The 16,874-nt window shown below is 36.3% G+C and overlaps 1 pseudogene across 1 annotated transcript; it reads right to left on the reverse strand.

Annotated features, from left to right (window-relative positions):
* Positions 1-496: 496 nt before the first annotated feature.
* Positions 497-15,159, reverse strand: LOC306883631 (solute carrier family 4 member 11-like; annotated as a pseudogene). Its single transcript has 15 exons — positions 15,090-15,159; positions 14,111-14,221; positions 13,497-13,542; positions 11,637-11,856; positions 11,386-11,467; positions 9,993-10,116; positions 9,564-9,784; positions 7,751-7,824; positions 6,628-6,631; positions 6,217-6,309; positions 6,116-6,122; positions 3,197-3,361; positions 2,871-3,066; positions 1,044-1,213; positions 497-563 (listed from the first exon to the last, which is right to left on the reverse strand). The product of its transcript is annotated as a solute carrier family 4 member 11-like (transcript).
* Between the last annotated feature and the right edge of the window lie 1,715 nt (positions 15,160-16,874).

A 16,874-nucleotide genomic window follows, 5' to 3' on the forward strand; every position in this document is an offset into this window, starting at 1 on the left:
CATCAGTCATTTTGAATATCCTGTATATTTTATATAATGAACAGAAAAACAAACACCTATAAGAAGAGCAATCATTTTGTATTATGGGTAAGAGTCAAAGGCTGAGTTGGTGAGGATGTGATTTTAAAGATCTGTCTACAGTAGTGGATCGGTAAGCTCTGAATGAGATGTGTTGAGATTGTGTTTCATGTTTTGAAATGTGTTTGATCTGCTGTATTGTTTGATCAAATATTTCTGTGTGCAGTTTCAGACAGTGAAATAAAATAATAATAATGTTCACCACATATCCCAGTGACAGATACATGCTGTGATTGAAAAATATGAGTTTATGATTCCACTAAATAAATAAAAATTGTCAGGGACCATTGTATAAAGAATGAATTCATAACACATTGAAGGCACATATGACAGCCAGAAATCCATGTTTTCTAACAAGAATACAAATAGGGAATGCACTTTAATGTTTCTGAACAAGTCCCTTTTTTTATTAGTTCATCTACATGTGTTGAGAATCAATGATATCCAGGTACTTTGCTTCAATAATCTTCGGCAACAAGTAGTTCCTGCAAAGAAAATTTTGTGTTATGGCATATGTCATTTGGCTCTCTTTCTGTTGAAATATATGACAACTGCCTTATTCGTCAGGATACTAAATCTGACTTTATGCACACAAAAACAGTAAACAGCAGACACGCTGCTCTATTATAATGTTAAAGACATTGTAAATGTACACTCAGAAAAAAGGTACAGTATCCTTTCAAAACGTACTAATGTGTACACTTTAGGTACTAAGTGCTTTTAAAATACTAATACTGTATGTACCTTTAAAAGGGATAGTTCACCCAAAAATGAAAATTCTGTCATTAATTACTCACCCTCATGTTCTAACCCTTTAAGGTACTAATATGCACCATTTAGAGGTAAAAAAAAGGTAAAAAGATGTACCTTTTTGCTTGTATTGCTTAGGTTACCACCTGAGTGACAGCATCGTACTTATTTTTCTGAAAGCGTAGTGACGCTCTGATATAAAAACTATGGCATACCTTATTGGAATGAGCATGATCATGATTAAAGGGAAGATCATCTTCATATAGGGCAGAGGGTACATCCCAAATGCACAAAGGATGATCAGCTGAACCATCTGCAGGCCTGTGAAATAATGCACCTTCCTCTGTGGCACTCTGCGGATGTAGTGAGTGGGTGGATACGACGTCTTGGGAACACAGATTGCGATAAGAATGATCAGTGACAGATTTGTGTTAGTTATTAGTAGGGTGACCATACGGGCCATTTTTATGGGACACGTTCTGGCCAGGATTTCTATATTGCCTAAAATATCCAGGTTTTGGCTGTTTGCACTGTGCAGGTAGATCGTTGTGTGAGATTCATGAGCAGATGGCTCCTTATGCTTTCGAATCGCTCTTGCGTCTACATTGGCATCTTTTTTGATCGGTGCGCAGAGAATGATTATTGTTTCAAGTCAAACGAACGAACAAACAAACACGTGTGCATATTTGCATCGCTTTGACCGTTCTCTGTAGATCTCACCTTCTCACATGCAGCGCCACAGATGGGCGATTATGTACAATACCTGCATGTTATTGGTCAAACTACTTTGGATGTTTTAGGCAATATTAAAATCCTGGCCATTATGTGTCCCGTATGAATGGCACATATGGCCACCCTAGTTATTAGTCAATACAGAAAGCTAATATGATCTTATTTACTTTCCAAATACACATTCCATGAATGAACCAAGGAGAATTTCCAGCAAAAAGCTGATGGTCTGTTTATGCTGAACACAATACCCCTGCACAACATGACACAGAAGATACCCCATGTATCTTAAACATACAGTTATGAAGAGTTGAATTTTGTGACCGATGTTTGATTCTTGATGTGTCTTGTAAGTACAAAATCTCAGATTTACCTCGTTTCCCTCAGAAATTCGTTACATTACTTTAAAATCTCTTGCTGATGCTTTAATGTTGAGTTTAAACCTGTAAATCTGCATCGTTTTGGAATAGATTGGGATTCAAAAACCTAGGATTTATAATGACTCTTTACAACCACAGATAGTCCCTCACTCCACTGTATAGTACAGTATAGTGATATGTATAGATTTTCCTTGGGGTTGTACAATCTAAAGTCAGAACTATTCAATTATACAATACATTATGTCTCACTGATAAATACTGAGTGATCTGGAGACTTGGATTGAGGTCAGAAAGTCTTGTGTTTGAAACCCAGAGGGACATGTACAGCTTTTAATTAAATTAAGTTACGGTGAATGTTTAACTGCTTGTATTAAGTGTCTTTATTGACTTTATTAATTTGAACTGTAATGGATGGTGCTCTTAATATACAGTGACACTCATCGACAGCTTTTAGCAGTTTGTTTAATTTGAACAGCCATCAATGGAGAAAGATGCATTTTTGTTGTACGAATTGCCAAATTTTTCTTGATTTTTTTTATGAATCTACTGTAAAATGTAATTTATTGCTGTGATGCGCAGCTGAATTTTCAGCATCATTACTCCAGTCTTCAGTGTCACGTGATCTTCAGAAATCATTCTAATATGCTGATGTACTGCTCAAGAAACATTTCTGATTATTATCAATGCTGAAAACAGTTGGGCTGCTTCCATATTTTTTTGGAAACCGTGATACATTTTATTTTTCAGGACTCTTTGAGGAATAGAAAGTTCAAAAGAACAGCATTTATTTGAAACAGAAACCTTTTTGAACATTATAAATGTCTCAACGGTCCATTTTGATCAATTTAATGAGTAAAAATTGTTTAAAAAAAAAAAAACGTTTGAACAAAGATACTCCACTAAATGATTATTTCTGGATCTCAAGGCTCTTACTTGTTCTTTAAGCAGAAGGGCCATTCGGTCACACATCTGGTTTCAATCAATAGACGTGAGAGAGATGTACAGGAAGAGGCCGTAGAGAACGGGTTTCGGTATCCACTGCAGAGGCACCGGCAGCAAAAACACTGACAAACCAATCAGGATGTTCGCAGCCAGAGAGGTAATTCGTGTCTCCTTCACGCTGACTATCCTGCAGGCACAGAAGGACGTGTTTTACAACTCCGGTTAATCACACTTGATGTGCTACTCACACTCTCATATTTAAACATCATCTGTGAGTATCATGTTCTCTAAGTGTGTCTGTAGGTGCTTGCTATCACGTTTCATAGAGGTGGCCCCCCTCCACTCGCTGCTCCAGCTGACGCACATGCAGCGGGGAGTGTGGGAAAGCTGCGTGCATCCATGGTAACCCCAGCACCGACATCAGGATGTTGATAAACCCAGAGAGCATCAGGTCCCAGTGGTATGCCGTTCCCTTTAGCAGTCTGAAACACACGCACACACACCAAAAGAGATCATACGGCGTCTCTCAGCATCCCACGACTGTCTACTCTGAACTGACACTGACGCTGAGTGATGGCTCGCTGATCTATGAAAAAACATCATTCTAGCAAATAGAAAAGGTATGGCACAGAAGCATGAAAACAAACTTTTAATGTTTCAACTCAAATATGTGACCCTGGACCACAAAACCAGTCATAAGGGTCAATCTTTCGAAACTGAGATGTATCCATCATCTCGAAGCTGAATAAACAAGCTTCCCATTGATGTATGGTTTGACAATATTTGGCCGAGATACAACTATTTGAAAATCTGGAATCTGCGGATGCAAAAAAATCTAAATATTGAGAAAATTGCATTTAAAGTTGTTCATATTAAATTATTAGCAATGCATATTAATAATCAAAAATTAAGTTTTGATATATTTACGGTAGAAAATTTACAAAATGTCTTCTTAATCTTTACTTAATATCCTAATCATTTTTGGCATAAAAAAAATTGATAATTTTGACCCATACTATGTATTGTTGGCTATTCATACAAATATACCAGTTTAGCTTAAGACTGATTGTGTGGTCCAGGGTCACATATGCAGTGTTGGAGGGTAACACATTACAAGTTATGTAATCAGATCATTTTTTCAAGTAACTTGTAAAGTAATGCATTACTTTTTAATAGTTACTGTACTCATGTTGAGAGAAATGGGGAGTACAGGTACATCTAAAAAAAATTGAATATCGTGAAAAAGTTCATTTTTTCTTGTAACTTATTTCACAAAGTTAAACTTTCAGATATTTTAAATTAATTACATGTAAAGTAAAACATTTCAAAAGTTGTTTTGTTTTAATTTTGATGATTAGAGCTTACAGCTGATGAAAGTCAAAAATCAGTATCTCAAAATATTAGAATATTTACATTTGAGTTTCAATTAATGACCATCCCTAAAGTATAAATTCTGGATATCTCTTGTTCCTTGAAACCACAATAATGGGGAAGACTGCTGACTTGGCAATGATCCAGAAGACAATCATTGACGCCCTCCACAAAGAGTGTAAGTCACAGAGGGTCATTACTGAAAGGTGTGGCTGTTTACAGAGTGCTGTATCAAAGCATATTACATGCAAAGTTGACTGGAAGGAGGAATTTGTGTACACAGTAAAATCGTCAGTGTTAATTAAGCAGTGTTACTCTCCGTTTACTCTTAAGGAGTTAACTTAACAACAAATAGTGAAAAATGCCCTCTAGTGTTGGTGAAAATGATCAGAGTTGAATTCTGCATTGTTAACTGTACTCTGTTAAGCTCCGCCCCTCAAGCCAACCCTGAAGACCAGATCAAAAGTTGTCTCGTCGCCATTTTCTTTTGCCTTGCGCCAAAAGGTAAGCTCTTTTGAGTAATTTGTTAAAACATAAGTTTAATATTTGAGATTAATAATTGTGTTACTATTAATGCATAAGTTGTAGTTATTTTTAACTTTGGTTTAAATTCGGAAATATCGAATAGGTAGTGAATAGGCAAGTCAGTATGTTGGAGAAATGTGCTTTTTCATCTCAATGTGGTAATGATAAAGTTTAAATGATGTCAGTAATCTTACTTAATTAGATTTTCAGCTGTATTTAGCTTTGATGTTAGAATGTAAGTATAATGAATAGCACGTTATGGTGTTGTTGTGGAATGAAATGTCTTATAGCATGTCCTACGACGTTAGATACGTAACTGCTACTGTTCAGCTCACGAAAGACTAAATGTGTCCAACGGCATTAATTAAGTTCTGTGAAGACAAATTAGTCGAACGCCGCCATTGCATCTTTACTGAAGCCACATTGATGGAATAAGTTTTTATTACTTATGCATTTGAGGGACTGTTAAACTCAGAAATCTACTTAAAAACACAACATTTATTTGATCTTTATAAGGTAAAAGTGTTTAAAATTAAGTATTGTTTGAAGTAGTATTTTTGTTTATATACCATATTTAAGTTTTTGCTTTGCTTTAAATTGTTTTATTATTATTAAGCTGGTCTTTTCTTTCACTTTGTATTTTTATATGAAGATGGTACAATATTGTTCTATTTAAATGTGATGAAATGAGTTAGGTCACAAGTAATCTAAAAGTAATCAAAAAGTAGTCCAGTTATCTTACCTAAAATGTGTAATGGATTACATTACTAACTACAAATTTTGTTACGTAATTTGGAATCAGTAACAGATTACAAATGTAAGTAATCTACCTAGCACTGGATATAACAAAATTTGCTAAGTATTTTATGTAAAACATACAAAAATGTGAGATTATTAAGAAAACAGTAAGCATGATAGTCCACCCAAAGAACAAAACTGTCAGTGGGGAGTAAGCAGATCATAGGAAAACATACAAATAAGATTGTACAAATTCATATTAATTATTTATGTACAGTATGTATATTAAATGTGTGAAAGGGACTACAATTTAGGGGATGATTATCAAAAAAATATTTAAATTTCAATCTATTCATCACACAATATCTCTAAATACTTGGTATAAAGCACATTGTGTATATGTACTACTTTAATGTTGCTCTTTTTTTCATTTTTCAAACTTGACAGCCTTAATTTCCATTATATATCCTGCTAATCATTTCCTTTGGTATAAGTTATTGAGGTTTGGAATGACATTATGGCATGTAAATGATGACAAAATGTTCTGATGGGTTGCATAATCATTACATTCAATATTATTGCGGGATGAAATCACACCTAACCCAGAGTCTATTTGTGATAATTATGATATAAGCAAAAGTATACTATATGATCATTAAAGGAGTTTTTATTTATTTATTTATTTTTTGACACGAGGACTCACGCTGAATGTCGATGAACAGGTAGGAGCCCACAAAGGAGAGGATGACCACAGATATTGGCAACGCACAGTCTGACTTTAGCATGCAGGAATGGGCTGGAAAGAAACAGGAAAGAAGAAAATGTAAACCTTGAGTTATATATGAAAACCCGTTTCCGCCACTAAATAAAAAAGTAATTGCAACTTTTTATCTCACAATTGTGACTTTTTTTTTTCTTTCTCAGAACTCGCAATTCTGACTTTTTTTTCTCAGAATTAAGTAAACTTGTAATCATGACTTATAAAGTCATAATTGACTAATAAACTTTTTAGCAATTGCACGAAAGTCAGAATTGCATGTTTTAGCCTGGTAATTGTGAATTATGAAGTCAGAACTTCCAGATATAAACTGGGAATTATTAGTTTATCTCTCACAATTCTAAGAAAAAGGTCAAAATTGCGAGTTATAAAGTGTCAGAATAAAGTCATAATAAAGTCATGTTTGTGTTATTTTGTATATTTGTATATTTTTTCAGAATCATGAGATTTTCCTCAGAACTAGACTTAACTTGCAAATGACTAAAAAATACAATGTTCTTGCAACTGCGAGTTTATATCACACAATTCTGACTTTACAATTCTGAGATATAAACACAATTCAAGGGGGGAAAAAAATCACAATTGCAAGATATAAATTCACAATTCTAGGAAATAAAAAGTAAAAATTGAAAGATATAAACTCACAGTTATGAGAAAAAAGATTTGCAAGTTTATATCTTGCAACAGTGTTAATTTCTTCAACGAAGACGACGACGAAAAATATTCGTCAACAAACCTTTTTCCTGTGACTAATACTGCCTTCACATGCTATCGGAAATTTCCTATTTCCCACTTACGAAGTCACGATTACGAGCTTGTCGTATTCAAGTGCTTTAATGTCGGAAAGAATAAAATGTAGCATCCCATTGGTTGACAATCATAAACATTCACCGTGCTATACATGCAGTTTTCTGACAATTCTGGAATTTCGGTCAAATACATACTTATTTCACTGCTTATAAAACATACAATATGCTTAGAATGATCGTTCATATCTAGCCTATAAATACACTACTTTAGCGACAAGACAAAGGGACGTAGTTGTTGTGAGAACAGCATTGATCATTTACTTATCCTCATGACATTCTATATTTTGAGAAATGTGCTCATGTTCAAAACGATTTGGTTTCCAACATTCTATAAAATACGTAACTTCTTTTGTGTTCCATAGAACAAAGTACGTTGATTTGAACATGAGGGCGAGTAAATGATGACCGAATTTTCATTTTTGGGTGAACTATCCTTTTCAAACCACACCAAACGGAAATATCATCAACTATATTCTTACATCAAAATGCATCAAGACATTTTCATTCTCTCCCCATTTCTTTCTCACTCACTTCCCTGTTGTTAAATCACCATTAATTATTTATTTCTGCGATATTACAAGCCTGCTCTAGTTGGATATTAGTTTCAGCAACGCCTGTGATCGTTTTACATATCACAGCTCTGAACTTACTCTTTATGGTGCCTTTCAAAGCGTCGCCCACAAAGGCAATGGAGATGAACAAAGCTATCACTTCTTCTGTGAAGCTGAGAAGACACAGCACACAGTGAACAACTCATCTTCCTTTTTATCAAAGCAACAGAGCACAAACCAAGACATAACAACAAAATCAAGGCATGCCACGAACAGAGATTACCACACACACGACAGGACAGCACAGATTTATGATGGATGTTTATGCTACAGAGAGAGGCCATAGCAGAGGAGTCTGAGTTATATCAGAATGTGGCGTCTGCCTGAGGAGATTTCATACATAGATAAAAGACAACTTGATTGTTACATTTTCTCAAGCAAATAAGTGAGAGACATGTTTGTGTAAAACTCTCCACCACAATTCTAAGGTGTTGTTGGTGGTTGCCAGCAGGCTGTTTCGGTGTTTTAAGCGGGCTTTAGCTATGCTTTGCAATAACTAGGGTGTTCTACGTGGTTGCTACCTTGCCAGCTGGTTGCAAATTGACCCAAACCATGAAAAATCCTCCCCAAGTCCTTATAATATTCTGATCTCAAGATATGCCTTCTGTGCCTCAGTCTATGGGACTTCCTCCATCTGCCTGGCCAAAAATCATAAATCTGATTGCTTAGAAAATTATACTTCTCAAAAATTCACATTACTTTGTTTTTTTTTTACTTTGTTATATAGCGCAAATGGTGCAGAACAAGTTTTGTGGTTTGTAATATAAAACATATAACAGCGATGCCTTTTCTATGTAAATAAGGCATGTGATCAGTTAAGGACAAAAAGAAGAATATATATATTTTGTCATTTATATTTTTATAACACTTCAGCTGTTTCAGGACACATTCTGTGGTTTTTACAGAACCCATTTAGATAATAATAATAATAATAAATAATCACAATTCAAAATATTATTTTCTTACATTCAATTATAAAATAACAATATTATACTGTAAAATAAAAATCTGTATTTAATGAAAATAATAATACTAATAATGGCAATAATCATTTTATTTTACACTGCAGTAAATTTACAATAACGTCAATAATTAATCTTAATTTCTTTGCTTCAACTGTTAAACCTCAGAGTTTTGGCGCAGACTACAAAGAGGTTGTAGAGCTTTTTTGACAACAAATTAATAATTGATTCTCATTACAAATTTGGAAACATATATGTCATATCTTGTGTTTTTAAATGCAATCCAAACTTTGAGTGGAGAAGCATTTACTGTAATCCAAGCTGCTTTGAGATGCTAAAAACAGCAGATCATGCGTAAAAAACTCAGTTCTGTGCTTCACTGTGATGCATGCAGTGCGGCAGACTATATACTTAAATCATTACATTTCAGCCTTTGTGATTCAATAAACACAATAAGCCATATATTTCAAAATGCAGCATTTTGCAGGTTGTTTAGTAATTGTTCAAGGTCAGGTTTATTTTTGTTATACTATATTCATCTATGCTTGTAATTTGTGTATTTGCTCTTATTTTATTATTGACTTTTCACTTGTTTTGAATGATGTTTGAACTTTATTAGTTAGGCTAGTAGTTTTTGCTTTCAAAGTATCAAAGTACTTAAAGAGATATTTAATTAATAAATGAAAAGCACATTTTTTTATTTGATAAATGTTCCAATCCCTGATTCAAAAATGGTAAAATGATCCGAAAGTGAGTGAGTGCAACATAATGTGAGGGCGGTGTGTATGTGTGAAGAGTGTACTTCACGGCCCACAGAGAAAACCCAGCATTAAGTTAACAGGCAGACTGAGCAGATAATTGGTTGGCCAAGTCATTTACATGCCCCGAACCTCTCTGGGCTCCAGACCTTGAGTGGTTTGTTGCTGTGTGGGTCGGTCTCTTCCTCCAGCGAAGGCTTCTGGATGGCAGTGGAGAGCCGCTGCCTTTGAATCACCAGCTCCTGCTTGAAGTCCTCCTGGGTCTTCGTTTCCAGGAGTTTCTGTCTGAAGGAGATGTTTGAGAACAAGGTGGCAAATGTGCGGCCGAGCTCTATGGCAGTCTTTGTGCAGGGTAAGGAAGAGCAAAATTACAATAGAGGCTTAAATAGATCTGAGATGCTAAAAGTAACACTACAGATTTTAAAAAAAAAAACCCTGAAGAATTCAAGTGTAAAAATTGACACGGTTTGAAACAATTGCAAATTAGCACACAGCAGTGATATACAAATGTGTGTTTTTGTCACTCTAGGTGATGATAGGTGGGTGAAAGGAGCAGCTTACTGTTCGCGGCGGTGCCAAGATGAGGATAACATAGCGAACCTCGCAGCAGTTCACACCCCAGTTCTGTGGCCGCTCCAGACGCGAAACACAGACGCAGCGTCTCTGAAGACTCTTCACGTTACAGCTGAATACAGAAGGGCAAACACTTTTCATCAGACATATATAAATGTGTATACATTATTAAATAGACAGATAGAAAGGCTAGGCTGATCATATTTGATATTTAGTTTATCTGCATCAGTGAATAAATGTGCCTGCTTGATCGCTTCTAGGCATGCATTTTTGTGTTCAAAATAAAATTTTGTAAAATAAATAATTTTGCCGTACATCTCAGTTGCTATTTCTTAACATAAATAGGGTACATAATATAAACTGGCAGCAGAGAGTTTGTAAAAAGATTTTTAAATGTTTTTTTTTAACAAATTCTCACCAAGGATGCATTTATTTGATCAATTATACAATAAAAACAGAAACAATGTGAAATATTATTACAATTTAAATAAATGTTTTCTATGTGAATATATTGTAAAATGTCATTTATTGTTGTGATCAAAGCTGTATTTTCAGCAGCATTACTCCAATCTTCAGTGTCACATGATCCTTCAGAAATCATTCTAATATACTGATTTGATGCTCAAGAAACATTTCTGATTATTATCAATGTTGAAAACAGTGTTTACAGCTTAATATTTTTGCTTTGGATGCTTGATGAATAAAAAGTTCATTAAACAGCGTTTATTTGAAATAGGTTTTGTTGTTGTTGTTGTTTTACATTATAAATGTATTTTCTGTCACTTTTGATTGATTTAATGGCATCCTTGCTGAATACAAATATTAATATCTTTTTTTGCACTTACCATAAACTTGTGAATGGTAATGCATCATGTCTTCCATAGATATATTAAGTAGCAAAAACTGTTTTCAACATTGATAAAAATAAGAAATGTTTCTTGACTGGAATAATGATGCTGGAAATTCACATTTGTCATTACGGGAATAAATTACATTTTAAAATATATTCAAACAGAATCAGTTGTTTGAAATGTTATCAATATTTCAAAATATTACTATTTTTGCTGTATTTTTATCTAATAAATGCAGCCTGGGTGAGCAGAAGAGAATAAAAAAAAAAAAACGTAATTATTCAAACTTTTGGCCACCATTAATTGCTTTATGTAAATTTACTGTAGATGTGCAAAGTGAAATTATTATTTTAATGGTAGCACCATAAAGATACATAAAAGTATATAAATGCATTAACATTGCACTATATGCATGTATATTATCGGCTTAAAATGTAACGGTGGTGGGGGGCTACATATGGCTGTGGTTCAAAAATAACATAAAATGTATATTTTAAGTGCTTATTTATTGATGTTTAAGGTCTACATACAGCACACAGAGCCAGGACTGCTGGTAGTGAACTCCAGTGGCTGTCACTGTCACTCCCTGAATGGTCTCGGCCAACAGGTGAACTTCAATAGAGAGAGAGAGAGAATACAGTAAAACACATTCCCTGTTTTTTTTAAAGACAGTGGGACTTCCATTAAGCTCATCCTCTTAGGGTTTGCCCTGGATTTCTGGGTAACTGCTGAACTAGATTAGATGACCTGTGGCCCCTGGGGCAGACAGCCCGCTGCTCACCGTTGGCCTCCTGTCCTCCGGCATCTGTGAACAGAGCGCTCATGACCTCCTCCGCATTGCAGCTGCCCTGGCCGTCCGTGGCCACATGCTCCAGCATTCTGCGCAGCACTTCATCCAGGGAAGCCGCCCTCTCGTCCAGCAGGATGCTGGCCTGGGCCAAGAACCCATCCAGATCCCGGTGAGCTCTCACCTCCTCCTGGAAATTCACCAGCTTCACATACTGCAGCAGAAAAGATGAGCTCTAAATGGGTCGCTTGTCAACGAAGCCTGTTTAACAATGATCCTTTGAATCTGGTTCTTTTTAATCAAACATTTAAACCAATTCACCAAGCATCTGCATTACATTTTTTATTCAAAGTGAACCCGTTGGCATTGCTGACAGAAGCACTATAGTAGTGTATTTGTTACGGGGCTGACGAGACGTGAGACGTGCGGATCCATGTGCAAAGCTTTATTAAGAAACATGGTCAGAAACAGGCAGGGTCAGACATCGGCAAACAGGTATGGCAAGGGCAAGACAGAGCAATCCGTGGAGCAAGCGTGGGTCAACGATGAGCGAACAGTATCCAAAGGGGCAAGGCAGAGAGAGAGAATCCAGAGTCGAGAGCAATAATCCAAACGGGGAGCGAACAGAGTCCAGACGGCAAGGCGAAGGGTTAATCCAGGAAACACGGGCAGGGTCAGACACGGCAGGAAAACAAGGCAAGGCAAGACTAGGACTAGGATAATGGCTCTGTAGAGTTGCTATCGCTTGGGGAGTGATATACGCTAACAATACTCGGCCCAGAGCAAGAGCAAGTCCCAGGCTTAAATAGAGAGTGATGGTGATTGTGAAATGGTGATCAGGTGTGTGTGAAGTGTGAATGGTGACAGCTGTGATCTGTGCAATGCATTGTGGGAAATGGAGTCCAATGTGTTGTGAGTGAGTGACATCTGGTGGCGAGTAAACGGAAGAGCATGGTCAGGATTCGTGACAGTATTTGAATGTTTGAAAGAATACTATATATTTATTTCACTGGACCACTGAGTGATTCTGAATCAGTGAATAATTTTTTTGAAACAAAACTTGTCCAAACAAACCACCTTACTGAAATAAATTGCCCATTATTAATGGTATTGTTTGTGGCTTGCATATTGAATATGCAAAGCTATAACTATGTGCATATACACGTTAAAGAAACAATACACTATATTATATTAATTAATATAATTGTTTTAAAATACTAAGATAATTTAAAATAACTGGAATTATTCATGATCATTTTATTTTTATATAAAATATATATATATATATATATAAAATATATATATATATATATATATATATATATATACACATATATATATATATATATATATATATATATATATATATATATATATATAGTCAGAAATTTGGAATAAGTAGAATTTTTAATGTTTTTTTTAAAAGTCTCTTCTGCTCACCATGGCTGTGTTTATTTGATCAAAAATACAGTAAAAACTTAAATATTGTGCATATTAGAAAGATTTCTGAAGGATCATGTGACACTGAAGACTGGAGTAATGATGCTGAAAATTCAGCTTTACCATCATAAATAGCTGAAATTTTTAAATATATTAAAATAAAAAAGTTATTTTATATTGTAATATTATTCCACATTATTACTGTTTTTATTGTATTGCATGCATCCTTGATGAGCATATTAGAATTCTTTCAAAAACAGTAAAAAAAAATCTGAATTAGAAGTGTACATGTATAATATTTATGAATTCCATCTCATAACTTTAGACCATAAAAATGAGAGAAATGCACGACCATAAATACATTATTAAACAACGGCTGTAAATGATGAAAGAGCCTTAGTAAGAAAGGCTTACTCTCTTCTTGATGTATGTAGAAGGCCAAATCCTGAAGCATCAGCATCTATTCATAGGAGGAAAAGGGGAAAAAATGATAAATTGTTAAAAGCCTTGTGCTGTTACATGGATGCATGAGTTTGAAGGACAGACCACTGAGCCAGGCCTCCCAGAAGAAGTGTTTTCCCTCATTATCTCGGAGCCCTGAACTCTGTATTATGTCTCGTTGGTTATAAATAGTCAAAGAGTCTCCAAGTCTGCAGAGCAGACACGTCAGAAGAGCATTGTGGTCCCTGAACCCTGACACCACAGTCACCTAGGAATAAGACCTGGCACAGCCTGCTTCCCCAATGCTGAAAACACATCAGCCCAAATATGAAAACAATACTGATTGTTTTTAAGGTCCGAAGTGAACACAGAGAATTTCTGATCGGCGTGGAGGAGGCAGAGCTGCTGCAGGCAGATGAGACTGCCGGGATCCGTCTACACCTCGGGCAACAATCACAATGATTTTTTGAGATTTTTGAAGTACTCTCAAAGAGAATCTCATCTGAGCCACCCACCCCCACACACACACACACACGTACATCACACACAGATCCAAAGCAGCGCTCAGATGCATCACACGCTCTGACCTGAGATGCTCGGCTGAATGTTCGTCTCGTAGTGACTTCTGTCCATTGGGACGCCGAGCGTGTCTCGTTTCCTCCGGCTCTCGTCTCCGCTGTCCTCTGTTTCTCGCAGCTCTGAGACATCAACATGTCACAATAGAGCTCCTTAAGTAGGACTTTCTTAGCTTTAAGATGATTATTATAATCTCATTTCCCTGCCTAACTGGGTCTGACGTGACCTTTTGCAGCTGGTAGATGAAATATAGCACTGTGCATTTGTATATGGGGTCTGAGAGGTGTTCACTTCCTGTTCAATGAATCATGCTCGTTTTCATCTCGAGCGTAGAAATATTTATTTAACGCTATTTATGGTGTGACTGCAGATGCATCCCCCTCAAAAAATATATGCACAATCTGTTAAAGCTACACAATGCACCCATGGCCTCATACAAAAACCTGCCCAAAACCTGGCACATGGAGCAATATAGCCGTCCCAATAAATTCTTTCTTTGCATGGAAGAGTATAATCATGACATGAGCTAAACTACATGAGGAATAAACTGAGGTTGCAGCTGTTGTGGTGATGCTCTGTGAAGTCTGTTTACTTGCCGTCTGCGGTTTTGATGCTATTTACTGTGCGTTACGGTGAATTTGAGCCAGTTATATTTAATAAATTCATGCTCGTACGATCAAGTACGATCGGGAAGTCGTGGCCTAATGGTTAGAGATTCGGCCTTGTAATCCAAAGGTTGCGGGTTTGAGTCTCGGGCCGGCAGGGATTGTAGGTGGGGGGAGTGAATGTCCAGCGCTCTCTCCACCCTCAATACCACGACTGAGGTGCCCTTGAGCAAGACACCGAACCCCCAACTGCTCCCTAGGCGCTGCAGAATAAATGGCTGCTCACTGCTGTGTGTGTGCACATTGGATGGGTTAAATACAGAGCACGAATTCTGAGTATGGGTCACCATACTTGGCCGTATGTCACTTCACTTCTTCATCTCACCCTCAGACTTCGTAAACCTGATTTGTTTGTCTGCCAGTTGACATGAGAACTCGCTAACTGAACTTGGCATGGTAAATCTTATTTCAATAATGTTTGGTTCTCACCCATCCTTTGGAACAGGTGGCCATTTCTTGTCTGCCCAGGTGATGAAGCATCTGTGGAAGAAACAGGTCTCAATTGATCAACTAAACAGTGTCATGCAAATGCATTTCTACATATATTTCAAGGTGTGCTAGTGTGACGTTAATTTCAGTGGTCACAAGAAGAATTAGCCTACAACAGCACCACTTTTCAAATAAAGGAGTAAAAAGTACTGGGCTGGTTTGGATGTGGTACTATGGTGCTACTATTTTTTTGGGGGGGATCTGTATTAAGATGCTATCATGGTTTTACATCACGGGGCAAATTTCGCAAAAGCTGTCAAGAACATTTCCAGGTCATATTTAAATTCTAAAATCAAAGGAAAAATTATTTTTTAAGTCGGCATGAAATGGAAATTATGATGGTCCTGTCTTGCCTAATTCATCCATCAGAGTTAATTGGATCTCATGAGTGACCGGTTACAGGACGTTGCTAATGAATAATAATAAAAATGTATAGTAATGATGTACATTTATGAATCATTTATAATAAACACTGGAATATTTAAAAAAAGAGAGAGAATTGTCCATTTTGATTTCATGGTGACTTTCAATCTATAAATAAAATCATTATGATAATGTAATTACTTAATTTATGCTGATTTAAATTACCATACATTGTATCACAGTCATTTATATTGTATTACAGTAATGATAATCTAAATCAACTGTGAAGGAATTACAAAAAGACCAATTACTTTCACTAATAACTAGCTGCTTATTAGCATGCATATTACTAGCATTCTTGCTCTTTATAAAGCACATATTAATGCCTTATTCTGCATGACCATATTTTAGATCCCTTAATCCACCCTATACCAAAACTTGACAAATACCTATTCATAAGCAGCAAATTTTGAGAGAAAATTCAGAATTAAAAGTGAATGTGTGTTCCCTATTCTAAAGTGTTACCCAAAAAACAAACAAACAAAGAAAACAATAAGGCACTGAAAAGTACATTTACATTTATCTGACGCTTTTATCCAAAGCGACTTACAATTGCTATATATGTCAGAGGTCGTACGCCTCTGGAGCAACTAGGGGTTAAGTGTCTTGCTCAGGGACACATTGGTGTCTCACAGTGGATTCGAACCCGGGTCTCTCACACCAAAGGCATGTGTTTTATCCACTGCGCCATCACCACCCGCTAAGTAGTGAAAATGTGAGGAAATTCCGTCTACTGTAAGTAGATGAATAATAAATGAACAGTTGCAATGAGCCTTATTATGGCACTGAAGAGAGAATAGAGTGGAGAGCAGTCATGACCCTAACACTTACTCCAGGCCCTCAAAGAGACTGGGATTTCATGAAAATTTCCCATCATTTAAATTCATCCAATTTACCCCAGCCCTCATAGCGTCATGCATGGAAGGCTTACAGCAACATATTTTCTTCAGGGTGGATGGGATAAAGAGGTCATTCTCTGCACAAAAATCGTATCATGGGCTGGAGGATATTCTTAGCACATGGTGTTTCTATCTCCAATGACCGCGGCTTCACTGTCATCCTGCCATCTTTAATTTAGCAGATAACTTGCTTTGTTATAACAGTCCTCACATTAGACGCTTTAAGCCTCAGGGCAGATCACTGGCCTCACAACCCCGCAGGCTTGGACAAATTGATTTGCTTACATCTTTGTGACAAA

Source organism: Barbus barbus, assembly GCF_936440315.1.
Source record: "Barbus barbus genome assembly, chromosome: 17".
NCBI classification, from domain to species: Eukaryota; Metazoa; Chordata; class Actinopteri; order Cypriniformes; family Cyprinidae; genus Barbus; species Barbus barbus.